This window comes from Dasypus novemcinctus, chromosome 5 (genome assembly GCF_030445035.2).
Source record: "Dasypus novemcinctus isolate mDasNov1 chromosome 5, mDasNov1.1.hap2, whole genome shotgun sequence".
NCBI classification, from domain to species: Eukaryota; Metazoa; Chordata; class Mammalia; order Cingulata; family Dasypodidae; genus Dasypus; species Dasypus novemcinctus.
In genome coordinates, this window is record NC_080677.1 from 103,833,250 (window position 1) to 103,853,002 (window position 19,753).

Sequence of the window (19,753 nt, forward strand, 5' to 3'; positions counted from 1 at the left end):
ATGGACTGAAAATTCTAAGAACCAATGTTGTTTAGTGTGACATATGGTCATACGGTCATGTAAATTCAAATTGCTGTTTCCCAAGGATTTCATTTTAGCTGTGTAATTTTATCATTTTATCCCTTCACACTTCATCTATGTAAGATCACAAAAAGAGGTGCAAAATTAAAATTAGCAAAAACAGTTTGATATATTGCTGAAATGTCAGAAAGAATAGCAGCAAATGAGCTGTGGCAACAATAGAGTGTGAATTCATTGATGTTGAAAAGGATGGAATTAGAAGGAAAATATGCTAGAAATAAAGATCGCAGAGGGTTAGGAATGAAGCATTGCAACTTGTGGGAAAGCAGAGAGGACTCAAAGGAAAATGATGTTGCTGAAATAAGACAATTAGGAAGGGGGATCTATCTAGATTAAAGAGCACATGACCCAGAAGTGGCAAAGCATAGCAAAGATTTGTGTCAAATGTAAGGAATATTGAAAAAGCCATAAATCTCTTCACACATGAACTGTGATTATAAAATAAAATTTATTATGCAAAATGGACACACTTTTGTCATTCATACAAACAAATTTATGGAATGTGCAAAGTTGTAGTAGTAGCAGCTCTGAATATATTTCTTTCAAAAATGAAACATGCAAACTGGTGTTCATGTAGGGAGAGGCAGACGGTGAATAAATTTAAAAAAATAAAACAGTAAATTACCCTGGTGACAGAAGCACTGTAGAGAAAGAGAAAGGGGATACTGACAAAGGAGATTGGGAAGGTGTATTGCAATTTTAAATATGGTAGTTAGGTAAGGTCTCACTGGCATCTCGTCAGAGACAATCATCAGAAATAAAAGTAAAAGAGCAAGGTAGTGTACATGAGGGAAACATTCCAGGAGCAGAGGTCAGCAAACTCAACAGCTCTGAGGGAACATCTCTACTGCATTCAGGGCACGTAAGAGTACACTGTTACCTGAGCTGAGTGAGCTTTATATATCATGTGTATGTTGTATGTGGGTGAAATGTAATATTATACACAATATATTAAAAACCTTCTTAGCATAAATCATGTATAAGCACTATCCCTGATAAGGAAAAAGTCCCTTTAAAACAGGGGTTCTTAACCAGGGGTCCATGAGCTTGAAATGAAAATTCAAAAAATGTTATTCCCATGGGGACGTATTGTTGCGGGCGTGATATATGTATTAAATAATACACAGTATAGTATGGACTTAGTAAGGGGTCCGTGGTTTTCACCTGACTGGCAAAAGTGTGCATGGAACAGAAAAGGTTAAAAACCCCTGATTTAAAGTAATTGAAAAATCTAATGACTGGTATGATGTTTCTCTCTGTGTGTCTTTCTCTACATGTGAACATGTACACACATATACTCATACACCTGTGTGCAGAAAATAGCTATAATTAGATGTCCCTCTAAAAAATTGGAACTGATTTTGCAAATAAGATTTAATTTTAAGCTAAATCATAATTTCCAAAGATTATTTTGAGAAAATTATTGTTTTAATATTCTGATTTCTAGTTCCATCTAAAGGAACCCAAATGCCACAGTAGAGTCCACCCAGTAATCAGTCTATCACAAGCTCCCCAATTTAGCTTTAAGTTGATACTTTTACTAAACCCATACAAATGATCATGAAGAATAGGAGATTCAAAATTTTAAATTATATTTCCTTTCATAATTATGATTAATTTCACTAACGTGTATAAAGCCATGCAGAGGGTATATTTAATAGAAATCATTTGAAAGTGTCTTTTATTATTATCCTAGGTGAAGACAGCTTATCAATTATATTTTTAGATAGGTTAATAATGATTATAAGTAGCAAGAATATAATCTGAAAAAAAAACAGCAATGAAAATTTAAGTTAACTTAGAAAACAAATGGTATGCAAAAATGCTCTATTCATGATTCTGTGATGCATGATGGACTTCTGTCTAAAACACTACTTTGGAGTTATTGAGATCAATGATTATTTTGACTGTGCATTACAACTGGTATCTCTACATCTGATGCTCATAGCCACGAATGATGAACAAATTAATATTTGTGCCTTAATTGAAATTTTTGTTCTCAACTCAAGAGTGGTATTTCCCACCCCCTACCTCCACCCTTACTATTTTTATTAAATTCTATTAGAAATGAAAAACAGATTGAAAGGGAAACAACTCTCTGAAAATGAGGTAGCCTTCATGATTAAAGCATACATGCAAAAAAAGAATATATGCTATTTTACAATTCAATAATTTGGCAATTTTGGCCTGTAATTAACTGCAGTAGCCATCATTTACTTACATCCAAAAAGCAAGACTGGTTGTTTATAAGAAATTGTTGTTAAATATCATCTTTAAAAACATTTATAAAAATTAGGGCAAGAGATTTCTTTCTTATAGGATTAAAACAAAAACTAAATCTCTTGCTGTGATAGCACTGGGAAATCTTACTTCAAAAGATGTCTCTTTGTTCTTTTTCATAATAATACCTATTTTGTGGCTGTTGTTATACTCTGGTTCCAAGATAGTGATCCCTTGGGTAATAGTTTTCTGCTTATATCTGCTCACTAAGGTGGTAGATTTTACATTTATTGTAATTGAATCTCATCTTCCTGCAAACATGCAATTTGTCATATGATATTTCTACTCTGATCCCTGAAAGCTGCTGAGCATAGGGATTTTATAGTGTCTGCAAGAGATAACGAAGTCTAGGTTGCTTGTCAAGCGAGGGTTTGTATTTAGAGCAGGCTAGATTAAATAAAAATTGACTTTGGTCCCCTTCTGCATGGGTACTATATGGATAATGAAATAAGTGAGAATTGGACAGGTTTTAATACTGTAGATGAGAAGGCTACAAAATGGGATATCAGCTCAAAGGAATAGTGATTTGGAGAACAAGGAAAATAAGTCTGGCTACGGGCCAACTCACTCAAACCATCTAAACACTTCATTTCAGCATTTTAATCCAGTGATTTATTTAACTTTGAATTTGATGAATTTTATCCCAAATCATGTACTTTTAGAATATATTTGATCCTGCAAATAAAGCTTTTTATTTTATTCCAAATATAGCAATTATTCAGTCAAAAATTAGACAATCAAGTCTGTTTTGCTGATTAATTTTTTTGTGGGTAAGAGATACACTAATATCACACCTTTGAAGATATTTAGAAAATCAATTTTATAATGACTTTAATCATTAGTGTTAAAATTCCAGAAATTAAAAAAAAAATCCTCTTGATTCCAATGCTGTATAATGGAATGTTAGAGAAACTCTAAAATCAATAAGTCAGTATTTAGAGCCAGAATCAGGTTTCATATAAATATGTGTTTACTGTTTTATTCTCTTTGATTGACTTCATATGTAAATTGTATCATGTTGTTTCTTAATAGTTGTAGATTTTATTAATTTCATCTGTGATTTAGTTTGGTACCTGATTATTTTGAAAAGAGGTGACCATATAGCAGGCACTGGTGTCAATAACTCCAATTTGAAAATTTTCAACACCAAATAGCACAATTAATTATTCTTTCTTTGGTACTAAGTTGCCCCTGACATAGGAAATACTATCTTAATTCAGAGTATATTTTAATAATGGAACCTCTGTTTAGAGCCCCAAATACTATACACTAACTTAGAACTATATATATAATAGAAATAATATTGTCTTACCTTAAATAAAAACTTCTTGTTGACACACTGATCTCTATTTCTCCTTGGAAGTAAACAATTTGGTGAGATAATGCAGTCTTCAGAACAATTCATCAAATGCTAATTTTGTACACCTTAACAAAAGCATTGTCCATGGTGCTAGGTATAAAGTGGTGAATAAAACAAAAGTTTCTCAGGCTCATGAATCTTATGGTTTTATAGTCATGATGGGTAAATGAATGATTAAATCAAACAAGCAATGGAAAAATAAAAACAAAATATGAGGGAGAGAAAAAGCAAGAAAGAAAGGACTGTTGTTTTTCTGGACTACATCATCATTTTTAATCCATGGTATGGAACTACTGTTTTCTTACAACTGTTGTAAAACAACATTGTTTTTTCACTCTGGAATCCTTGATGACAGAAATATCTATAGTGAAAACCATCAATCTACATTCATGTATATCTCTAATATGTCATGATTATCTGTAATTTTCAACAATTTATATAATTTTCAAGCTTCCAAATGGAGCCTATGATTTGCACTCCCATCATTTTTTTATTTGCTCAAACGTGATGGATATATATGGTTGTATAACAATGTACTTCTCATGTCCTTTATGTCAATCTCCAAACCTCTGAGAGAAAAGATTTCTTATATTATTTTTCTTTTTCCCTGACTCATAGTAGGTGCTGAGCATAACCTCGCTACAAAAAAGATTTCTGATGGGTGAGTATATTAGTCTTTCCTAGGGGTGCTGAAGCAAAATACCAGAAATCAGTTGAGTTTTATAAAGGGTGTTTATTCGGGGTAGAAGCTTAAGTTTCCGGGCAATAAAGCTTAAGTTACTTCCCTCACCAAAGTCTTTTGCCACATGTTGGAGTGAGATGGTTGCTGACATCTGCCTGCAGTCAGGCTTCCTGGGTGCCTCTCTTCCCAGGGCCCGCTTCTCTCTGGGGTCAGGGTTCCTCTCTTCCCAGGGCTTGCTTCTCCAGGCTCAGGGTTCCTCTCCTTCTGAGGCTTTACTCTCTTTCCTCACAGCTAAGGTCCTCTGTTGCTTACTTCCCGGGGTTCCATCTCAAGACTCCAACATCAGAACACCAACAGCAAAACTTAACATCAAATATCCAACTCTGCCTTTTGCCATATCTTTTATCTGTGAGTCCCCATCCACCAAGCGGCAGGGAAACAATATCCTGCTGCCATAGTCCAATCAAAGCTCTAATCATAATTTAATCATGCCCAGGTACAAACCAGTTTACAAACATAATCTAATATTCATTTTTGGAATTCACAAACCATATCAAATTGCTACAGTGAGCAATCATGCAACTTGAACCAATCTTTAAACATAGTCACTGGTTGTAATCCCACATGGCATGTAAGTTTGTTCATAATATGCTTTTACCAGGTAATGATGACAAATTTTCCCAACTTCTCTTTCTTTAGGCCTATGAGTAGACTACTATCAAATGTATTTTTTGTCTTGCTCAAACTTAGAAATGAATATGGAAGCTGGAATCCACAACTGCTCAGGAAAAATGGAGAAACTATTGTTATTTCTGGCACACGTATCCGCATAACATTTTATTTTCAAACTTACATTCACATATGTAAAAACAACAGTGTATAGAGAGGAAAAGGGAGATGTAAAGTATTCAAAGTAAACAAATAATACTTTATTGAGCTCTGTGATTTACCCAGGACTTTTCAAATATTTTCTCAGTGTCTACAAAGAGAAAGGATAAGAATAATATTTATTAAATTCAGATGTTATTAGAGATATTTGAATTGGAAGCAATGTATGGAACATCAGGAGAAGTTGAAGAAACATTGAACTTTTCTCCCATAGTTAGTACCAGAACCAAGAAGAGGGCCCAGGGTTTTTTGCTTTATATGAAGGTATAGAAATCTGGGTTTATTTAGTATTTGAGTATAATGCATGACTATGTTAATAGTTGATGTGTAAGGGTTAGGGAGAGCAATAAGAAACAAAATTAGTAAAAGAATTTGGATAATAGTAGGATAAATATCTATACTTAGTAGGGTTTTTTCAGACTTTTTCTTAATAATAAAACTCCTCTTAAAAGGGAGTTGGGATCGAACAAAGAGGAAATACCAGCATCTCTTCTATTTTAAGAATCATTGACATATTCATTTCAATCATGGTCAGGAATTTTAAATAAAATGCCCCATCTGTAACTGTTAGATTCCACAGCTTTTCATCCATCAGAGCTATGGTCATAGATTTTAAGTACTATTCGCTCTTTAATTTGCTGATATCATTGACTATTAACCAAAAGTGACTGCCTCTAAGAAAGCCTTAATCCAGGAAATAAACAGGAAAAAATAAAACTAGCTATGAGAAGAACCTGTTTGATACCAGTCTTTGTTCTTGGGCTTTTATAACAATCATATTAAAGCAGAATTATAGTAAATTTAATGAATGCTCTGAATGCTCTATAAAAACATTATGTAAGTGCATTGTTTGTATATAGAAGATATTAGATTTGAATAAGGAATCAAGAAAGCCTTTTTGAAAATATTTGACGTTTCAACCAGTCTTGGAAAGAAATAAAGGATTTTGAAAGGTAAAGATAAAAGAGAGAGCATTCTAAACAAAGGGACTTCCATGAATAAGGATATGGAGAGCTAAAAAGAAAGTGAGAAATATTACATTTCTTAGATTGGCTGAAGCAGGGATTATTTAGAGGGTGTTTAGCTTCCCAGTTGCTGAAACAAATACCTTAGAATGGGTTTGCTTAAACCTTTCATTGGCTCACATTTTAAGTGAAAAATTGAGGTGTCAGTAAGGCAATGTTTTCTTCCTGATGACTATGATGTTCTGGAGGTGGCTGCTGATGATCCTTGATTCTTGTCACATGACAATGAACATGGCAGCCTCTCCTGGCCTTTTTGCTCTATTGACTTTTAGCTTCCTCCCATGATTTCTCTCTCTGTGTCTGAATTTCTCTCTGCTTATAAGAAACTCTGGTAATAAGATTAAGACCTATTCTGATTCAATTGGGTCACATCTTAACTAATGTAACTTCATCAAAAGTTTCTATTTACAGTGAATTCATACTCTCAGAATGGATTAAAATCAAGACCAGGGTTTTCTGGTGTACATAGCTCCTAGCTACCACAGAGGGGAAGAAGGTGATAAATTTGCAGCTGGATATTAAAATCAGATTTTGGGAGGTCCTAAGTACTAAATATCATGGCAAACTGCTTAAAAATAATTTGACAGATAATAATAGAAGAACATAGGAAGTTTTAAACAGTTGCAATTATAATTTTACTTTAATAAGAGTCCTTTACCAACAAAGCATAAAATGGATTTGTAGTGGGAAAAAAAAGGGAAAATTATATTTTTTCGGAGTTTATCAGTGTTTTGATTACTAACAGTAAAAATGGAAAGGAATGGGTCAACATCAAAGAAATGATAACTATAGCAAGAAATTGCCAACTGACTTGACAACTGATTGAATTCAACAACAAAGAAGATGAAGAAATTAGAAGATTTCAGTGATTGAGTACATGGTGTTATTGTCATGTGAAAGTGAAAAATGAAAGGAAGGATAGGGTTTCCTAGTAATTTTGGTCACATGAATCCAAATACAGCTCAAATTTAATGTATATTTATCTACCATAGACTCTATCTATGTACATGTCAAACACAGCTATTCCATTAAATCAGGTATTTTGGTTACACCTTCTGGTGGTTTGAAGCTGTATGTACCCAGAAAAACAAGTTCTCAAATCTAATCCATTCCTGGGTATAAACTCATTGTAAATTGACCTTTTGAAAAGGTTACTTCAGTTAAAGTGTGTCCCACCTTTATCAGGATGGGTCTTAATTCTATCACTGGAGTCCTTCATAAGAGAATGTAATTCAGACAGACAGAGAAAAAGCCACTGAAGCAAGAAGCTGAAATCCACAAAACCTGAAAGAGAAGGGAAAGACCAGCTGATATAGTTTGCTAAATGCTGCCAAGGCAATAAACCAGAAAGGGAGTGGTTTTAACAATGAGAATTTATTAGTGTAATAAAATGTGCAAAGCATGTCAGGAAATACTTTCTCCTTGAGCTGCAGCTTCAGGCGATCAGGCACAGGGCAGCATCTGTAAGACTTTGCCTACTCCTCAAGGCTCTGTTGCTTTCAATGTCTGGCTTCTCCCCTGGCTCTTTCTTTCCTGAGTTCTAGTGATTTCAGTTTCTTGTTCTCATGCCTTTCTTTCTTAGCTTCTGTGGGTTCCCTCTGAGCTCTTGAGTCTTTTCTCTTTGCCTCTGTCTCCCAGGTTCATCCCATTTAAAAAGGGTTCCAGTAAGTAGATTAAGGCCCACACTGGGTCTTAATTGGATTAATTACTGAAGTAACCTAATCAAGTGTCCCCTAACTGAATCTATTGAAAAGGTCCCATTTGAAATAGGTTCAAACCCACAGGAAAGGATTAATGTAAGAATATAATTTCTGGGGTCCACAAAAGACTCAAACTACCACACCAGCGGATACCACAATGTGCCTTGACATGTGGCAGAGGAGCCAAGGATCATTGGCAATTGGTCTGGAAGTAAACATTGCCTTGATGATCTCCTTAATGATGCCTTGATTTGGACATTTTTCAGCCTCAGAATCTTGAGTGAATAAATTCCCATTGTTTAACCAGACCCATTTCATAGAATTTGCTTTGAGCAGCCTAGGAAACTAAAACAGACCCTGTTTATTATTGATGGATGACCAGTAGATAAATGTGGAGATGCCTAGGAAAGAGATTAATTTTGCTGTAGATTGAAGTGGGAATATATATCTATAGATGCTCATTGCAGGTAGAACAAAATGCAACTCATTTCAAGGGTAATTGTCAAAAGCATGCAATTGTGATTATGGCCCATTTTGCAGAAGAATAAAACCTCCCTTATACCCTAGCTGGGAATAGGCACAACAGACTTACATACCTTTACTCTCTGTCCAAAGAGAATATATATACAATATCCTTTGAGATGTATATGACCCATATCTGAGCTTCCATCTCATGGTAAATTGAAAGATCTTCAAGAGATGTGATATCTCAGATATTCCTATCAGTCTATTAAAGACGAGAGAAGAATTGTAGGGCCAGAGAATCAAAATATCCAACATGTTTGTAGTTTCTGTTTTCCCCCTATCTTGCAAGCTCCTTTTAAAGTATCCTGGTCATTTCCTGCACCATTAATTTCTCTTTTTTTATTCTAAGGAAAAAAAAAGTTTAAAGAAAAGAGGTTTTAAATTTAGAGAAATAAAAATATTTTAAAATATGCGAGGGAATGGTGGGAACAGGGCAAATCTAAAGATAGTTTACACCAGTGTGGTCTGTAAGAATGTCCACCAGATTGTTTGATGCATCTGTTCCAATTGGCCGATACCTGTGTTATACGGGCTGATGAATATTTGGAATATGATTTCACCATAGGGGAAAATATTGCAACCATGTAGGACAAAAGTATAGATCAGTGCTTTATATTTAATGAAACTATGGAGAGAAGTTTGGTATAAGGCAATGAAATATTCAGAAAAACAAACAAAAAATATATATTATATATGCTATTTGATTATATGTGCTATATTATATATGGCTACATATTATATATCATATAAATTATAATATACGCTGATTATTATATATTATATATAATATAATGAGATGTAACTCAGAGATAGAACACATAGATTCATAATTATACATATATTATTTAAGCCACACACATATATAAAACATGTGTATAATTATATAACCTATATATGTGCATGCATGCATGTAGGTATGTGTATGTATATGTATGTAGGGGTATATGTATGTGTGTGTAACTATCTTTTGGAAGTTGCTGACCTGTGCTTCTACTTCTGACTTTGTTGTTCAGGGTATGTGCAGAATATTAAATAATACATGCTATCTCCATTCTGACTTCAAGGGAGAACCCAAACATTCAGGAATCTAGGATTAGGTTGATGCTGACACTCACAGTGTTGGTGCTTTGTGACATGATTCAAAACCATTTAGGCAGCCTGCTGTATGGATTTCTCTGTTTGACCTTATTCTCACCTCTATATGTTGGGTATAACCCATGTGGGTATGTAAAATGAGAACTCAGTGAACAAGAAGATGTGTGCAGAACGTTATAACTGAGCTCAGTGACATTCAGTGGAGGGCTTATAGCTGGGCTAAAACAGTGACAAGAACAAGCCAGCATGGGATTTCTTCTATTTAAACAGCTTTATTGAAATATAACTCACATAGCATATGATTTACCCATTTAAAATATACAATGCAGTGATTTTTAGTATATTACAGATGTGTGCAATCATCACCATAATCATTTAAGATATTTTCATCAATTTAGTTGTGCAGTGAAGGGATAAGATAGGGGCATAGGGATACTATTGGGTTGGACTTGGCAGGCTTGAGGGGGCTAGGGTTGGGAGGATGGGTCAGATGGTCCATGGAATTGGGGGAGGGTTGGGGGAAGCAGGTGAACACAGGAGATTGTCAAGTACGTGGTTGAAACTATAATGCTGAGAAAACTCGTTAGAAAGTATAATAAGGGTTACTGGTTTAAGATGTTTGATGGGAGGAATCTGGCACAGGGTTCACCTGGGGCAGGTTTCTATGAAGAGTGTGAGTGCTCATCTTGTCATAGTGTGTTATATCAGTGGGTAGAGACCCATGCAATGAGATGGAAGGAGTTGTACTCTCATCCTGGGGAGGCCTGAGGTTCTCAGAGGGAAGGGTATCTCTTGAGAGTATGGGTGGCTCCCAATGGGGGAGGACAGACTAGTGTTTGAAGCCCTCAGCATTGTTGCAAGTATCTGTGAATCTTGTCCTTCAAGCAGTGAAGCTTGGGTGTCACTGTGGGACCCAAGAGGAGGGGGAGAGAGGAATAGAATAGATGGAAGAGGGGGTAACTGGGGGGCAACGGAAGTGTTCTGCATGATTGTGCCATGATGGATGCAGGCCATGTTAAATTTCACCAAAGATTTATGAAAGGGTACAGTCTAAAATGTAAACTATAATGTAACCAAAAGTTTATAAAAGTGTACAGTTTAAAAGGTAAACTATAATGTAACCATGGTTAATAGCTATATTTCAATATTTGTACATGAGTTGAACCAAATGTAACATCCACATGTAAAAAGATCATCACTGGGGAAGATGGAAAAGGGTTTGATGTTGGGTATATGGGAGTTCCCTTTATTTTATATGTGACTTTACTGTGACCTAAAACTTTTTTTGAAGAAATAATTTAAAAAAAAAAGATGTAAGACATTGAGGAAGCAATGGAAGAGATTGTCTTGCCACTATACATATAGGGCAAAATGTATTACAGTGATGAAAGGCAAAACGTCAAAAACAAATTTTATGATATTTTTCCTTTTTTTTAAGAACCCAATTTATTTTTACTTTATTTTAGTTTTTCTAAATTATTATGTATTTTATTTCTAATTTTTAAACCTATCATTACTATTTCATTTTCTTCTTAATTGACTTTGGCAATATATTAAACTTTAGTTTTGAAGAAGTTTTGGATCACAGAGGGGTTCAACAATGGCAGGGGAGGAGCATTGGTATGGGGTATCATGCTTGGGGGATGCATGGGTGAGAGGGAGTTTGCCAGGGCATGCAAATAGGGTAATGGATATGTTCAGATGTTTGTTGCAAATTGACAAAGAGGGTAGAGATTCACACAACAACTGAGAGAGTGCTGAGTTCCCATCCTGGGGAGTTCTGTCACATTCCCCAAAAGAACAGCAACAAAGACCAGTGAAGAAGGATGGTGCAATGATGGGTCCTTGCTACTGATGACTATGCTTATGAGCCTGTATTTTGAAATTTCAACTTGGCCTAGAGCTGCAGGGTACCTAAGTATTACCTCCTGAGAGAGGCCATGTTGCTCAAATGTGGCCACTCTTTAAGCCAAACTCAGCATATAAATGGATTACCTTCTCCCCAGCATGGGATATGACTCCAGGATGAGCCTCCCTGGCTCTGGGTGATTACTACCAAGCATGAGCCGGTGATGCAACTAGAAAAAGGCCTTGAATAAAAGGGGGAAATGACTAAGACAAATGAGTTTGTAAGGCTAAGAGGCTTCAAAATGACTTGGGAGGTCATCAGACATGTGCTTATGCACATGTCAGCAGGATCTTAGAGACAGCCAAAGTAGATAAAACCCCAAGTAGCAGGGCTCATTAGGGATATGGAAACACCCAGGTCCTACGGTCATGGCAGATGGCTCTGGAATTCAGTGCTTTGACAGTGGGCCCTACTTTGGAATTTGTACTTCTGAGTACGATGGAGTTGGACTCAGATGTGACTTCTCTACACATGCCTCTTCTGTCATTTTTGCTGAACCTGTGGTTGGTGTTGAGGTTATTGTATGCACAGGAGTCTTGAATCTCTGGACTGTCCATGTGCCAGCTGGGTACTGAGCCTCAGCAAAGTATTGGAATGCCTACTCTCCAGTTTGTTGGACTTACGCAGATCAGCTAACGAGGATGTGAGGATGGTCAACCACCAAACCAGGGAACCAAGAGAGTCTACAACTGCAAGCAGGAGAATTCCCATCCATCAGTCCTAAATCACCTCTCAATTTAGAGGTAGAGTGGGCATCACCATCCCAGGGTCCTCAGGATAGAGGAATAAAATATGGATTAGAGTGGACTTACTGGTATTCTACTATAGAATTATTGTGACTCTAGCAATGGAAGAAAATATATCATTGATGTGGAGACAGTTGCCAAGGATGTTGCTGAAGGCAGGAAGATGGAAAAACAGGTGTGATATGGGGGCATTTTCGGGACTTGGAGTTATCCTGAGTGATATTGCAGAGACAGATGCAGGACATTATATATCCTGCCATAACCCACTGAATGGACTGGGAAAGAGTGTAAACTACAAGGTAAATTATAATCCATGTTGTGTAGCAGTGCTCCAAAATGTATTCATCAATTGCAATGAATGTGCCACACTAATGAAAGAAGTTGTTGTTGTGGGAAAAGTGGTGGGTGTGGGGAATGGTGCATATGGGAACCTCCTATGTTTTCAATGTAACATTTTGTATGATCTATGTATCTTTTAAAAATAAATAAAAATATATTTTTAAAAACCTATCTGCTACTGGCTTTCTACTAAGAGTAAATGATCATCTGCCTTTTTTTGCCTTTTTTGTGTGAGAAATAATCTGTCACATAGTGTTGAAATGACACCTACATTAAAGAAGAACAGAAAATTGAGTTAAAATGCATCCCTATTATAGTGTATTTATGGAAAACTTTTAAAAATGCTTTCCCTGACTTTTTTTTAAATAGGAAGAAATTGTAGCTAAATAGATAGAAATTATTCTTGCTCATTACTTATAAAAATGTTGCTTCTACTCCAATTTTTCTATTGTAAATCTGGAATCAATTGTAACTGATGTAACTTATTCATTCTTTTTGAACTTAAAAGTCTCTATTTATATTTTTCCTGTTTAGAACCTACTCAATTGCTGAATAGAAATTATTAGGACATCTGAAGGAAAATTGAGAAGAGGTTTGACAAGAAATAGTCATGCAAATCTCAATGATTTCAAAGGAAAACTGATTGCTTTTCTTTGCTTGATTTTTCCTGAATTGTGTACTTTATGTGCCATAGCATTTATGTTAGCCCCCAAATACACTTTGTACCTAATTAAGATGTTTAAACTAGTGTTTCAGAATATGAAGGCATTTAGTCCTTAAGAATTTGTAAACCCTTGCAAAATGACATTTCTCATTAAAACGAAGTGTTTTTGATCTATATATTTAATAAAGTTCATACCAGAAACCAGAAGAAAAAAATCAGCTCTTGAAGTCTCTAATTGCATGTTGAGGACTTCTCTAGTTATTTTTTATATCTGCAAAGGAAGTTAAAAAATAATTATCTTTCTTTAATGTAAATACCATTAGAAAGTAATACTAAATATTTGCTTTATGTTTATAATCCTTTAAGAAATGACTCTTAGAAACAAGATTGGCTGAGTAGTCATTGTCATGTTAATCCCTCCATCCATTTGGAAGATGAATAGGAGATTTTCTGATTATCATTCCTTTCAATCATTCCATTGTTTTTAAAGTTTATAAATGTTCACAAATGTATATATTCCCACAATCATGGTCCATATTGAGATATCAAGTAGTACTTCCCTTTTGCCTTGTTCCGGTCAATACCCTCCCCAAAAGAAACACTATCTGTCTTCATGAGGTTTTAAAACCTTCATATTCTTTAATAGACATTAGACTATTCAAATTTCCTATTTCTTAAATTTTGGTGTTTCTCAAAGAAGTTGAGAATTTCACCAAACACTTAAATTATGGAGGTAAAATTTTCATGGTACTTTTTAGTATATTCCTTTATCACTATTATTATTAGCTTGTGTTTTCTTTATTGTTGTTTATTCTTAATCAGTCTTGTTAGGTGTTTATCAAGTGTATCATTATTTTTAAATTGTTTTGTCCTCTTATCTTTATTATATCTGATTATCTTTATGCATATAACTCTGGAGAACTTGTCTTATGAGCAATGCCTTATTTTATTATTCTTTCAATGACTTTTTTACAAGGAAAGCCTATGCATGTAACAAGCATTCAGATAAAAAAATTAGAATATTACTTGCAAAAATATAGTGTGTTCCCATTATCACACTTTGAGGAACATGTCGGTATTTTGAAAACAGAAAATAATATTTAGTAGTCCAGTTCTGATATTCATTTGTAATGTACACATTCAAGGTAAAAACTTATCTAGATGGGTATATGGGACATCAGAAAATCAGGGGACTTGCCAGTCACTCAGAATTTTTGGTTTCCAGCTTGGTGTTCAGACATCTGAAAAGTGAGAAGTCAGTTCCCTTAATAGTCAAAGATTTAAAGAAGAGGTTGCATTTGGACTTACTGTCCTTATAAATTTTCACACACACAAAAAACAAACAAACAAAACCTCAAAGAATAGAAGACAAGAAAGATAGTGAGTGAAATAATTAAAGAGTAAGAAAGAGATTGTATAAAAAAGATTGTTCTAGAACTCTTAAGGGACTGTTTTATTGTTTTTACCTTAAGAAAGGTATTGATATATAAAAAGGTTTCAGAATTATTCATCCTCAAAGTACAATGACAATTGAGTAGGAAATATCAGGTTGATAAATAACATTTCATTTCATGATTCCTTCTTGAGAGGGTTAGACTTTGGAGTGGGCAATGTGGATCATTGACTACAAAATCACAAATGATAGACATAACAAAAATGATCTTGGAAGGGTTGTGAGTGAAATTCTATGGGGAAATATAATCTAACTCTGTTAATCTGGTCAAACATTATGAATTTCCCAGCTTAACTTATCAAAATTGTGCCAGGAACTCACTAATGGGGAGCAGATTTTCTCCCACAAGTTGAAGAATAGAAAGATCAAGTGCAGGTTTTGTTCATGAAATTTTCAGGCCAGCAAATGGCCCTCTTTGGCACACCTTTCTATGGAGGTGTATCTCTCTTGGTTTTCTCTTGTTTTATTCTGGTCAGAGCTGAGATTTAAAGTGGGCTCCATTGGCCAAATTCACTGAAGAAAAGCCCCACAACTTCCCTCCATTTTCCATTGTAACAGCTGACAGAGAAGAAGACATCTGTTCTCCTCACAGCCAGCTACAGGGAGCTAGAGGTTTTATCCCAGCTTAATATCTTGGGGGAAGGAAAGTCTTTCCTGGAGGCTAGGAGGTTTAGTAACTCAGTTTGTTGTTTCAGATTCTTTGTCTGTTTGTCCATCACCCTCCTGGGAATTGTGAAGTACGGTCCTGGCCTGCTGAACCCCCAAGCAGGTCCTTACTTTTACTGTAGCAAATATTTCAATTGAAAGATATTATTTGAAAGCCTACCATATGCTATAAACAAAGATGAATTATTTTGCACTGGTAATATAAGAATTGTTTACTGAATCTGTGCAGTCCTCAATTTACTTATTTAGGTTACACTTGCAATCAAGAAATTAAATGTTAATGTATTATTTTAATATTATTGCAGAATTCCTTTTAAAATAAAACTACAAGATATAAAAACAAAAAGAGGTGATCAAAATTAAAAATAAGAATTATCTTATATTTTTCATCTTGGAAAGAGTGCTATCACTGTGTTATTAAGCACTTAGAACACTACGTACAATTAAAATTTAGTATTAGTTTTGTTCAAAATATTTTTTGGTTGTACGTGTGTACTTTTAAAAAATATTACTACAGTATTTAGGCTATACCATCAGTTTTTGTTGAGGCATCAAACTCACCTTAAGGTTTTTATTCTTTGTCTTTACTGATTTATATTTTTGGCCACGCATTCTTGAACATTCTTTCCTTAGTGTTGAAAGTATGGGTATTTTAATTCTTGAAGAAGTCATATTTAATGATGAGTAAAAACAACATTTCAGAAAACAGTAACTGTTCCTGTACTGGTGTTAGGTTCTTGATGCCAAAAACATAGATATAATTTATCTAACAGGATTTATAACTTGGAAAGCACAGAAATTTCTTATAAAGATGTCTTTTCCCTTGATATGTGTACATGTGTATGTGCTTGTGTCTTGGTCCTCTTTTTCATCCAGCTACCAGCATTCTTAAACATTAAACTTCACTGTCTCAATTCCATCAATCAGAAAATTCATTGGCATTTTTGTATAATTCCTTGCTATTACTAGTGACAGTTCTCCCCCAGTCACTATCCATAGGGATTTTTATCAATTACTCCCTATCTAAAAGAGGCAATTAAAAATGTTAGAATCTTTAAAATGAAATTGTTGGCAGTTTCAAGCAGCAGTACATTTGAAGTGTGGATGTGAGGAGGTTTGCCAGAGATGCCATAAACGCTTGCAGGAATGGTCTCAGAGAATTAACAAGATCACAGCTGGGGTTTTTGAGCAGCTGAAATGAATAATACCATGATGTCTGTTACCATTCTGGTCTTAGGTCTTAGCTTTAAAAATTATGTGGTTTCCTCCCTTACATTATGCATCCTAGGCTAGATCAGCTTCACCTACAGATAATGTAAATGGTTTGAATAAAGGCAAAGATGAGTAACTGGTTTCATTGGCTTGGATTCTTCTGAAGTCACTACCAACTCTTTCAAGGCTCATAATTTTCTCACATAAAACCACTTTTTTGGGTGGAATCAGATGAAAATAGTGATTAAGTCTGTGTGTGTGTGTGTGTGTGTGTGTGTGTATGTGTGTGTTGGTGAGACTGGAAGGATACAAGACAGACATTATCGTCAAAATATTGCACAATTATGTACTGGGTAGAATTTTCCTTTATGGTCTAGTATATGGGCAATTTAAAAAATGTGTGTGTATTAGGAAAGAATATGTGTTCTGGAAATTAGATTGATTTTGTTATTATCGTGTTGCTCTACTATTTTTCATCCTTACTTATTTGTCTACTCAAAGTCTCCTTCATGGTTGTCGATTTGTCCATTGTTCCTTGTATGTTTCTAAATATTGATTGTGTATGTTTCTTCTTATATTTTAAGTTAATATCATCAGGTAAATTTAAAATTGTGATAGCTTGCTGGTGAATTAAATCTTACATCCTTTTAAAGTGCTCCTCCTTTCCTTTAGAAATTGTCTTTGCCCTTAGGTCCAATTAGTCTGACACTAATAGAGCAATGAGAACTTTCTTTTGGTTAGTCCTGGAATGGGATATATATTTTTTTACATTTTGCTTTCAATTAAACATGGACTTTCTATGAATCTAAACTCTACCTATATGGTGTCCTCTGCAGACACAGGGATAAATCTATATCCTCTACCTTCTACTAGGAGCATGGAGTGCTGGTCTAGCCTGGGGTCATTCTCTATACCCTGAGAATGGAATTGAGGCTCCTGGCCCTCTGGGGAGTTGCCAGCACCAGGCCACTCTTGGCCTGGTCCTCAGTGACAACCTGCTCCTACTGGGTTTCATTGAGCATTGGGAACCTAATGAGACCCTGTTCTGCCTGGGGACCAGAAACAGGCTTTAAAGCTACTTTTCCCTCTAAGAATATGTGTTCTGGAAGTTAGCTTGGTGGGCTCAAGGGAGATGAAGATCATGGAGCACCGTTGGCAAGATCAAAGGGCTGGGATTCACCAATATTCACTGAATAGTCACTGAACATGAACTCTTGAAGGTCAGCTTTTCTTTCGTTTATTGATGAGTATATGGAATCAAAGACAGTTTCTAAGAGATAGTGGGCTCTCAATAAACTATCATAAGATATGAAGTCTCTAATAATTTTGAAAAATATCTATTGTGCATATGTAAAAGTTTTAATTAACTAAGAACCAGCATATAACACAAAAAATAACTTTTTAAAAGAATATTTGAGAAATAGGGATTTATAGAATTAGTGATGGGAAATACTAAATAAGATTGTTGTTTCATATGATAATTTTTTTTACAGATACATAAAATGTAATATTGAGGAAATGACTTCTAAGATTTTCTGCCAAAAATCACCAATGTCACATTTGTAACCACCTATACCCCTATTTGTTTTGAATTATCAAATCAAATACTGTGACAATAGCATTCTATTCCCCAGGAATTTCATATGGTACTGATTAATCAGTAAAGAGGTACTTCTTTTATTTAATCATATAAAATTGTAAGAACAGTGCTTCTCAAAGTGTGGTCCCAGGAATAGCTGCATCAGCATAACCTGTGTTTTTGTTAGAAATGCAAATTCCTGGGCCTCACCCAGAAATACTGAATCATAATGCTCAGTATGGATTTTAGTATTTTGTGTTTTAACAAGCTCTCTTGAGTTTACTAATGAGAGCTACAATTTGAGAATTGCTGCTGGTGTGACGTAAAAATTTCAAGTAATTTCCACTATGTTTTAATTCAAGGTTGGAATTTTTTTTCCTTTTATCTTGGTATTAATCTTCCGTACCCCTTCTTTCCACCATTCTTCAGACCACAGCTGAATTTTTGAACTCAGTTGAGCATATTAGATATTCTTTCCTAGGAATTTCTGACTGGAACTTTAAAAATTTGTTTATTCTTTGTAAAATTTATTTAAGGAGAGGTAATAGGAACTTGGAAATTAGAGCTACCATTTTGTGGTAAACATGATATGAACCAGAATGTGGAAAGGCTGGGAATAATAAAGCAGAAGTAAAAGGTGACTTACTGCAGAATAGAAAAAAGAACAATGTCTGTTTAGGTTCCTTACAGGTTTCCTCTTGGTTCTTCAAGCATTCCCCTGGATTTTGTGACACACTCCTTTATCTTTCCTGTAAATCTTTCTTCTTTCCCATCCTTCCTTCTTTATTCTTTCACATCACTGAAAAAAGAAAAAAGAAATCATGAATTTAATTTAAAGTGGATGGTATATGTATTAGTCTGCCAAAGGGCTGCCAATGCAAAGTACCAGCAATCTGTTGGCTTCTATAAAGGATATTTATTTGGGGTAAAAGTTTACAGTCCCAAGGCCATTGAAAGTCCAGCTCAAGGCATGATAAAAGGTGCTCTCTCCCCAAACTAACTGCCATGTGTTGAAGCAAGATGGTGGTCAATCTCTGCTTGGTCTCTCCTTCCCTTACAAACTTCTTCTTCCTCTTGAACTCCATGGGCCCAGCCTCTTGACACTTCATGCTTAAGTGATCTTGTAGTCCTGTCTCTCCTAGCATAGGGCTTGTTTCTTTCTGGGCCTTCTATATCAGTCTCAGCTGTTCTGGTCTCTTCCCAATTTCAGCTGTAAGATATCAGGAAAACTGTCTCATCTCTCTCTGAGACCTCAGCTGTTTGAGCCTTCTCATGTCTTTCCATGGCAGGATGAAAAATAGCAGGGCTTTCTCTTCCTCTATTTGTCTGTGTTTGAGTGTCCATTTACTGAGACCCAGCAATGGGCAGTGTCTCAATCTGAGTTATGCCCACTGTTGTAGTGGAATCAAAGCCCAAAATCATCTTATCAAATAATCTAATCAAAGGTCCTGAACTGAATTTAGTGCAATCAAAGGGTATCATACCCAGAGGAATAGATCAGTTTAAAAAGTAGTCTTCATCTTTTTGGGGTTCATAAAATAATCTCAAA

General features: G+C 35.2%; 1 long non-coding RNA gene across 1 annotated transcript in view; it reads right to left on the reverse strand.

The window, feature by feature from the left end:
• Positions 1-13,455: 13,455 nt before the first annotated feature.
• LOC131278619 (uncharacterized) overlaps positions 13,456-19,753 on the reverse strand; it is a 113,397-nt gene continuing 107,099 nt past the window's right edge. The window contains exons 2-3 of the long non-coding RNA XR_009186001.1: positions 18,851-19,003; positions 13,456-13,565 (exon numbers count right to left, since the gene is read on the reverse strand). This is a non-coding gene — a long non-coding RNA (uncharacterized lncRNA). The remainder of the gene's footprint in view (positions 13,566-18,850; positions 19,004-19,753) is intronic.